This window comes from Meles meles, chromosome 13, assembly GCF_922984935.1.
Source record: "Meles meles chromosome 13, mMelMel3.1 paternal haplotype, whole genome shotgun sequence".
In the NCBI taxonomy this organism is placed as follows: Eukaryota; Metazoa; Chordata; class Mammalia; order Carnivora; family Mustelidae; genus Meles; species Meles meles.
The window spans coordinates 6,990,657-7,000,459 of NC_060078.1; the positions used below are offsets into that span (position 1 = coordinate 6,990,657).

General features: G+C 40.3%; 1 pseudogene; it reads left to right on the forward strand.

The window, feature by feature from the left end:
* Positions 1-5,940: 5,940 nt before the first annotated feature.
* Positions 5,941-7,360, forward strand: LOC123955468 (annotated as a pseudogene).
* The last annotated feature ends 2,443 nt before the right edge of the window (positions 7,361-9,803 follow it).

The window sequence follows — 9,803 nt, forward strand, 5'->3', positions numbered from 1 at the left end:
GCCCTTCAGTGGACGAATGGGTAAGGAAGATGTGGTCCATATACATGAGGGAGTATTATGCCTCCATCAGAAAGGATGAATACCCAACTTTTGTAGCAACATGGATGGGACTGGAAGAGATTATGCTGAGTGAAATAAGTCAAGCAGAGAGAGTCAATTATCATATGGTTTCACTTATTTGTGGAGCATAACAAAGAACATGGAGGACATTGGGAGATGGAGAGGAGAAGGGAGTTGAGGGAAATTGGAAGGGGAGATGAACCATGAGAGACTATGGACTCTGAAAAACAACCTGAGTGTTTTGAAGGGGCAGGGGGTGGGAAGTTGGGGGAACCAGGTGATGGGTAATATGGAGGGCACATATTACATGGAGCACTGGGTGAGGTGCAAAAACAATGAATAGTGTTATGCTGAAAAGAAATAAAAAAAAGAAATTAAAAATAGCTGTATAATGAAAAAAAAATTCAGGAGAGTGATGTCAGCAAGATGACACACAAGAAAACTCCAGGCCTGTTCCCTCCCCAGAAACACCAAATACACAACTAGAGACTGACCAAAATAACCTTTGGGAACTATGGGAATGGCCAAAGAGTCACAGCAATCAAGTGACTGCTTGGTCAAGAATGAGCCACATGTGACAGGGCAGGAAGTTCCATGACCGTGCTGGGCAGAACAGTTTGAGCAGAGTAGTCGCCACAAGCAAGTCCCCTTTGCAAAGCAGAGAGAGCAGAGTGGACGAATCTGTGACCCTTTGATTTCTAACCTGTCTAGGGGATACCTGAGGGACTGGTCCTGGGACATCCAACACAGAGTTCAGACAACCAAAAGTGGCTCACAGTTCAGACGGGGGTGTGGGGGGGAAATCACTGGAACAGCAGGTACGACTTGTGAAAACCGTCCTAAAGGTAATTACAGACACAAACATCTGGGGCAAGTGATTACTGATTTAGGAATACAATAGAACTGCTAACGTCCCTAAAATGAGCAAGGGTGTGAGCCTTACAGAGTGGAAGACATTAAAAGCAGCCATACCAATGGGAGACCTGGGAAGAGAGCACCTGAGCAGATGTAGGGAAAACACAGGCATGAGAAAAGTGCATGCCAGGCAGGTTAGCGAGGGTCTCCCCTGCATGAAGCCAGCAAGCAAAGCCTGGGAGAGTGGGCTGTTTTTAAAAATATCCAGTTTTCAATAAAAGATAACAAGCTATACAAAGAAGAAGTAAAATGTGGCTCATTCAAAGGAACAAAATACATCTCCAGAAACCATCCCTAAAGAAACACTGGCTTTGGACTTACTAGAGAAAGGGTGTTAAACAATTGCCTTAAATATGCTCTGAAGGCTAAAGAAAAACATGGACAAAAGAAATAAAGGAAATCAAGAAAATATATGAGCAAAATGAGAATATCTACAGAGAATTTGGAATTATTAGAAACAATCAAATGGAGGGGTGCCTGGGTGGCTCAGTGGGTTAAAGCCTCTGCCTTCGGCTCAGGTCATGATCCCAGGGTCCTGGGATGGAGCCTTGCATCCAGCTCTCTCCTCAGCAGGGTGCCTGCTTCTCCCCCCCCCCCCCCCCGGCCACCTGCCTCTCTGCCTACTTATGATCTCGGTCTGTCAAATAAATAAGAAAAATCTTTTAAAAAAGAAACAATGAAATAGAAATTTGGAGATGAAAAATACAAAACTGAATTAAAAAAATCATTTGAGGGGCTCAATAGTAGAGGCAAACAGAAAGAAAGGCTCAGCGAACATGAATGCAGGTCCTATGAGACTATTGAGACTGAAGAGTAAAATGAGAAAAAAAGGAAGAACAGTGAACAGAGCCTGAGAGACTTATGATGGGAGAACATCAATCTGACCAATATAGACATCATGGGACATTCAGGGGAGAAATGACAGAGACAAAGGCAGATAAGTAATGGCCATGCATCTCACAAGTCTGAAGAAAGTGATGGATATAGCAATAGAAGCTTAACAAATGCCAAGTAGGATAAACACAAACAGACCCACACCAAAAGAAGAGTGGCTCATCATATACAGGGCAGCCTCTGTGAAACTATCAGTGGGTTCATGAGGCAAAAAGGCAGGTCAGGGAGAATTCAACATTAGGCAAATGTCCTGCAAAAATGAGTGAGAAGGAAAGACATTCCCAGATCAACAACAGAAACTGAGAATGTCCATAACCACTAGACCTGCCATACAAGAAATGCTAAAGAGAGTCTATAAAGTTGGAATTCAGGATGCTAGATGGCCACTCAAAGCCATATGAAAATATCAGATTCTCCAGGAGAGACAAACACATGAATATCAGATTCTCCAGGAGAGACAAATACATGGACACATACAAAAACTAGCAAAATATTATTGTAATTTTTAATTGTTACTCCTTTCCACTTTTATTGAGAAATTACTGACATACATATACATAAACCCACTTTTTATTCTTCTACAAGATTTACAACAATTAGCCAAGAATATATGTTTAAGTATTTATAAATTATAAATCTATGTTACTAAGTACAAAATATATAAAGATGTAACTTGTGACATCAATAAGGTAAAGTGTAGGTGAATAAATAAATAAATAATAAGATGTGGGTAGAAGGGTGAAAAGAAGGGGTGTTGTATGCAATAAAGTTAAATATCAGGTAAAAACAGGTTATTATAACTTTAAGATATTCTATGCAATCCCCATAGACATCACAAAGAAAATGTTTATAGAATTTACAGAAAAGGAAATGAAAATTAAATCAAAATGTATAAATAAAAATGAGTAAAAAACTTAAATTCAAAAGAAGACAATAAAGGCGGAACAAAACATTTAAGACAAAAAGACAACAAATAAGAAAATGCTAATAGTAGGCCATCCTACCAGTAACCACTTTAAATGTAAGTGAATTATGTTCCCCAATCAAAAGGCCTCTATTGGCAGAATGATACCAAAAAACTAAAACAAAAAACGAAACAAAAAACCCCCAGTATCCAACGTTATTCTATCTATAACATACTCATTTTAGATGTAAGGACACAAACATAGATTTGAAAGCAAAAAGGATAGAACAAGATATTCCATGCAATTAGTAACCAAATGACCAGGGTTGGGTATACTAATGTCAGATAAAACACACTAAGGCAAGAAGTGTTTCAAGCAATGAAGAAGAACATTATATAATGATAAGAGGTCAATTCACCAAGAGGATATAAGAATTACACATAAATGAGCAAACAACATCAGAGCACCTACATATCAAACTGACAGAACTGAAGGGAGAAATCGATTGATCTAGAGTAAAAGAAGGAGGGGCGCCTGGATGGCTCAGTGGGTTAAAGCCTCTGCCTTTGGCTCAGGTCATGATCTCAGGGTCCTGGGATCGAGCCCCACATCAGACTCTCTGCTCGGCGGGGAGCCTGCTTCCTTTCCTCTCTCTCTGCCTGCCTCTCTGCCTACTTGTGATCTCTGTCAAATAAATAAATAAAATCTTTAAAAAAAAAGAATAAAAGAAGGAGACTTTAACCACATTTTCAATAACAAACAGAATAACCAGACAGAAGATCAGTAAAAATTAGGGGATCTGAATAAGACTATAAGCTAATTAGTCACAACAGAGATTTACAAAATACTCCATCCCAACAAGAGTAGAATACACATCTTTCTCGAAAAGACATGGAACATTCTCCAGTATAGACCAGATGTTAGCCGATCAAACAAGTCTTAAAAAAATTTAGAAAATGGGGATCATGAAAAGTATCTTTTCTGATCAAAATGAAATGAAACCGGAAAGGTTTCAGAAGGAAAACTGGAAAATCTACAAATATGTGGAACTTGAACAACATTACATTAAACAACAAATGAGTCAAGGAATAAATCACAGAGGAAATGTGAAAATTTATTGAGACAAATGGGAATGAAACCACAACCTAGCAAAACTTATGGGATGTAGCAAAAGAAGTGCTAATAGGGAAATTTGTAACTATCAATGCTTACATTGAAAAAAAAGAAATATCTCAAAGTCAGCAACCTAACTTTACACCATAAGGAACTAGAAAAAAAAAGAAGAACAAATGAAATCAAAAGCTAGCAGAAAGGGGCGCCTGGGTGGCTCAATGGGTTAAAGCCTCTGCCTTCAGTTCAGGTCATGATGCCAGGGTCCTGGGATCGAGCCCCTCATCGGGCTCTCTGCTCAGCAGGGAGCCTGCTTCCCTTCCTCTCTCTCTGGCTGCCTCTCTGCCTACCTGTGATTTCTGTCTGTCAAATAAATAAATAAAATCTTTAAAAAAAAAAAAGCTAGCAGAAGGAAAACAATAATAAAGATTAGCAAAATAGAGATAGCAAAATAGAGAATAAAAATAAGATAAACAAAACAAGATAAACAAAATAGAGAATAGAAACAGAAAATCCACAAAATCAAGACTTGAGTCTTCAAAAATCAAAAATTGACAAGCCGTTAGTGACACCGACTAATTAAAAAAAGAGAGAATACTCAAACAGCTAAAGGCAGCAATGAAAGTTGGTCATTATGACAGATTTTATAGATAGGGAAGGGTTATAAGAGAATACTGTGAACACTGTATAGTCACAAATTGAATAACTGAGATGAAATGGATTAATTCCTAGAAATATGAAATTTCACCAAGACTAACCCAAAAAGAAATAGAAAATATGAACAGATCCATAACAAGTAAGGCTACTGAATCAGTCATCAGGTCTCCTTAGAAACATTGGACTTGATGGCCTCATTAGTGATTTCTACCAAATATCTAAAGAAGAGCCAACCCCAATCCTCTTAAACATTTCCAGAAATATGAAGAGGAGAGAGAACTCCCTGACTCATTCAATGAGGCCAGCATTACTCCATAATCCAGAGATACTACAAGAAAAAAACGACTACTGACCAACATCCCTGATTAAGACCAGTGCGAGAATTGTCAACAAAATACTAGCAAACTGAATTTGGTAGCATATGAAAAGGATTATGCACCATTACCGAGTGCGATTAATTCCTGGAATGCAAGAATGAGTTAATATACAAGAAACAATCAATGTCATAGTCACATTACGAAAGGAAGGGTAAGTCACATGATCATCTCAACTGATGCAGAAAAAGCACTTGACAACATTCAGCACCTTTGGAATGATAAAAGCACTCAACAGACTAGGAATAGAAGAAACTATGTCAACATAATAAGAGCCAAATATGAAAAACCCACAGTGAGCATCATACCCCACAGGGAAAGTTTACAAGCTTTTCCTCTAAGATCAGGAACATTTCAGGGATGCCAGATCTTGTCACTTCTACTAAAGATAATATGGAAGTACAAGCCAGAACCATTAGGCATGAAAGCGATCCAAATTGGAAAGAAATAAGTAAAATTATCTCTGTTTGCTGATAGCATGATCTTATATGTAGAAAACCCTAAAGATTGCAGGAAAACAACAACACTTTTAGAACTAATCAATGAGCATTGATCAAAATCAACATACAAAAATCTGCTGCAATTCAATACCCCAGCAATGAATAATTTAAAAAAGAAACTAAGAAAACAATTTCATTTATAACAGCATCAAAAAGAATAAAATACATTGGAATAATCTTAACCCCCAAGAGGTAGTAGAGTTGTACACTGGAAACCATGACATGCTGCTGAAAGAAATGAAAGAATACACTTATAACTGGAAGGCTATACCAGGTTCATGTATTGGAAAACTTGATATTTTTAAGATGTTAAGGCTTCGCAAAGTGATCTACAAATAATTTTCAACATGGTTTCCAGGATTATTCAACAGGGAAAGGACAGTTTTTCAACAACCAAGGCTAGGAAAATTGGATAATAGTATGCAAAGGAATAAAAATGGACCTTCACCTTATACCGTATACAAAAATTAACTCAAAAATGAATCAAAGTCGGCCTCTCATCTGCCACCATCTTGCTTTCCTTCCAGCCGGCCATGACTGTGGATTAGAGCGAGCTTGAGCCATGAAGCTACTAAGCAGAGCCAGGTACCTCTCGAGATTTTACTCCCTGAAAGTTGCTCTCAAAGTGAAAGCCACGGCCGCCCCTGCAGGAGTGCCTTCACAGCCTCAGGACTTTGAGTTTACCAAATGCCCAATGGTTTAGTGATGACTTCTCTGGAAAACTATGCTCCTGCATCAAGAATCGGTTTGTTCATTAAAGCCAGCAGCAGATATGAGGACTCCAACAACTTAGGAGCCTCTCATTTGCTTCGTCTTGCATCCAGTTTGACTACTAAAGGAGTTGCGTCTTTCAAGATAACCCGTGGAATCGAAGCAGTTGGTGGTAAATTAAGTGTGACTTCAACCAGGGAAAGCATGGCCTACACTGTGGAATGCCTGCGGGACCATGTTGATATTCTAATGGAGTTCCTGCTCAATGTCACCACATCACCAGAATTTCGTCATTGGGAAGTGGCTGCCCTTCAGTCTCAGCTAAGGACTGACAAAGCTGTAGCTTTTCAGAATCCATAGGTTCATGTCCTTGAAAATCTGCATGCTGCAGCTTACCGAAATGCCTTGGCCAATTCCCTGTATTGTCCTGATTATAGGATTGGAAAAGTGACACCAGATGAGTTGCATTACTTTGTTCAGAACCATTTCACAAGTGCGAGAATGGCTTTGATTGGACTTGGTGTGAGTCACCCTGTTCTACAGCAAGTTGCAGAACAACAGTTTCTCAACATGAGGTGTGGGCTTGGTTTACCTGGTGTGAAGGCCAAATACCGTGGAGGTGAAATCCGAGAGCAGAATGGAGACAGTCTTGTTCATGCTGCTCTTGTAGCTGAAAGTGCTGCCATAGGAAGTGCAGAAGCAAGTGCATTTAGTGTTCTCCAGTATGTTCTTGGTGCTGGACCACATGTCAAGAGGGGCAGCAATCCCACCAGCTCTCTGTACCAGGCTGTTGCCAGGGAGTTCACCAGCCATTTGATGTTTCCACTTTTAATGCCAGTTTCTCAGATTCTGGACTCTTTGGGATTTACACCATCTCACAGGCTGCCGCAGTTGGAGATGTTATCAAGGCTGCCTATAACCAAGTAAAAACGATTGCTCAAGGAACCCTTTCCAATGCAGATGTCCAAGCTGCCAAGAACAAGATGAAAGCTGGCTACCTAATGTCAGTGGAGTCTTCTGAGGGGGTTCCTGGATGAAGTTAGGTCCCAGGCGCTGGGTGTGGGATCGTACATGCCACCAGCCACAGTCCTTCAGCAGATAGACTCCGTAGCTGACGCTGATGTTGTAAATGCTGCAAAGAAGTTTGTTTCTGGCTGGAAGTCAATGGCGGCAAGTGGAAATCTGGGCCATACACCTTTTGTTGATGAGTTGTAATACTGAAACACACCTTGCAGGGGAAGAGCTGAACATGTTCTCAACCCAGAGCAGCAAACACATGAAAGTCAAAGATCTCTAATATAACATTTATCTTTTTTTTTTCAATGAGGTGAAATGTCTTAACATATAAATATAGGTAATTATCCCCAGCTGACTTAAGTCAGTTTTAAGTCAATAAAACATTCTGTTTAAATGTTTTTCTTGCATCTTTGCTATTGGTAATCAAGTATTTACTATATGTTGAGATCTTTGTTTTAGATGCTGTAAAGGAGAACAGGAACATAATAATAGAGTCCAGAAGCATCAGAAACTATTAAAATTAAGATGATTATTGATGGCTTTTAGAGATAAAACCAGTTTAAAAATCTGTCCTCTTGGGTCAGAATAATTATTTGGGTTTTACCCACTTTCTGTCTTTTTTGGAATAGAGTTATTTCCTAAAAATATAAGTTCCCTATAGTCATAAAAAAATGAATCAAAGTCCTCAGCACAAGACCTAGGGCTATAAAAACTCTTAGGGAAGAAAAACAGGACAAAAGCTTTATCACATTAAATTTGGTGATGATTTCTTGGATAGGACACTAAAAGTACAGACAACATAAGGTAAAATAGATAAATTCAAATACATCAAAATTTAAAACTTTTGTGCATCAAAGAATGCCATCAGCAGAGTGAAATGGTAACCCATGGATGAAAGAAAATATCTGCAAATTCTCTATCTGATTAGGGGCTTATATCCGGAATACACAAAGAACTTTGTACATCCCAACAACCAAAAAATCAAACGCCTTGATTTTAAAATGCACAAAGTACTTCAATAGACATTTATCCAGAGAAAATATACAAATGCCCAATGAGCACATGAAAAGATGCGCAACATCAGAAGTCATCAGGGAAGTGCAAATCAAAACTACAGTGAGCCACCACTTCACACCATTTGGCTGTTTTTTTAATGGGAAATAAGATGTGTTGATGAGCATGAGTTGGAGCCATGGTGCACTGGTGGGAATGTAATGCAGCAAAGCAGACAGCGCCCAACAACTTAAAAATAGAATTACCACAGAATCCAGGAATTGCACTTGTTGGTATACACCCAAAAGAACTGAAAGCAAGGTCTCAAAGAGATATTTGTTCACCCAAATTCACAGCAACTTTATTCACTACAGCCAAAAGGTGGAAAAGTCCATGGATCCCTCAGGAGATGAGCAGAACTGGCAATATACATGCCGTAGAACATTGTTCAGAATTCGACACACGCCCCAGCGAGGATGGACCTCGAGGACATTATGCTACATGAGATCCACCCGTCATGGAAGGACAAAAATGGTTAAGATGCCACTTAGATGAAGTACCCGGATAAGTCAAATTCATGGAGACAGAAAGTGGAAGGGAGGTTGCTGGTGTCTGGAGAAAGGGAGGGATGGGGAATTTGTATCTAGAGGGCAGTGAGTTTCAGTTCAGAAATATGGCAAGGATTCTGGAGAGACCACAATGTGAATATGCTAATGCCATCAACCCGTCTACTTAAAAATAGTTACAAAGTTAACTTCTATGTTATGTTTGTTTTACCACAATAAGAAATATTTAAACAAAAAGTGTGCTTTCATTAATGTGAATGAGACCCAGCCTGATTTGTGATGCAGTGAGAAACCAAATTCCTGCACATACACTCCCTGGGGTGATGGGGACCCCCACCCACCCCCAGCCCCCAGAACAGATCTCCTGGTCACCCTGTGCATCAGTCCCCAACATCACGGCAGTGACATGAGACCCACCTGCCATCATGCCTCTTTTGGAGTCACAGAGTGGCAGGATGCTTGGCACAATTTCTCACCTGTCCTCACACAGTGGGAATATACCCACCACCAACTCCACACGGTGAGGGCCCCAATATGCCCACTCTAGTGTTTCTTTTCTTTTTTTTTTAAGATTTTATTAATTTATTTGAGAGAGAGAGAATGCATGTGTATACACTGAGATAGAGCACATGAGCCGGGACAGGAGAGAGTGAGAAGCAGCAACGCCGCTGAGCGGGGAGCCTGAGGTGGGCTCGATCCTAGGACCCCAGGATCATGACCTGAGCTGAAGGCAGATGCTTCACCACCTGAGCCCCACAGGCACTCAGAATCCCCAGTCTCTTAACCTAGATGTAGCCACCACTAAAGCCTTTTGTCTTCAGAGTAATGAAATCTGACTCATTAATCCAAACAGAGCAGTGAAGTTACAATCTTCCTGTAACAGAAAGTTACAATCCATGACTCCATCGGGATAAAAGCAGAGGCTTCTCCTCCCACCCCCTTATGATTTGCACGGGGGCAGGGCGGACAGCTGAGCAGCCAGGTCTGACTGAAACTGCCCCCCGCCCCGAGAATGGGTAGCAGCCTCTCCCAGAAAGCTGTCTGTGAGCCTGTCCCCACTGGGCTGCAAAGCAGGAGCGGGATCATCTCCAGAGGCTGCCC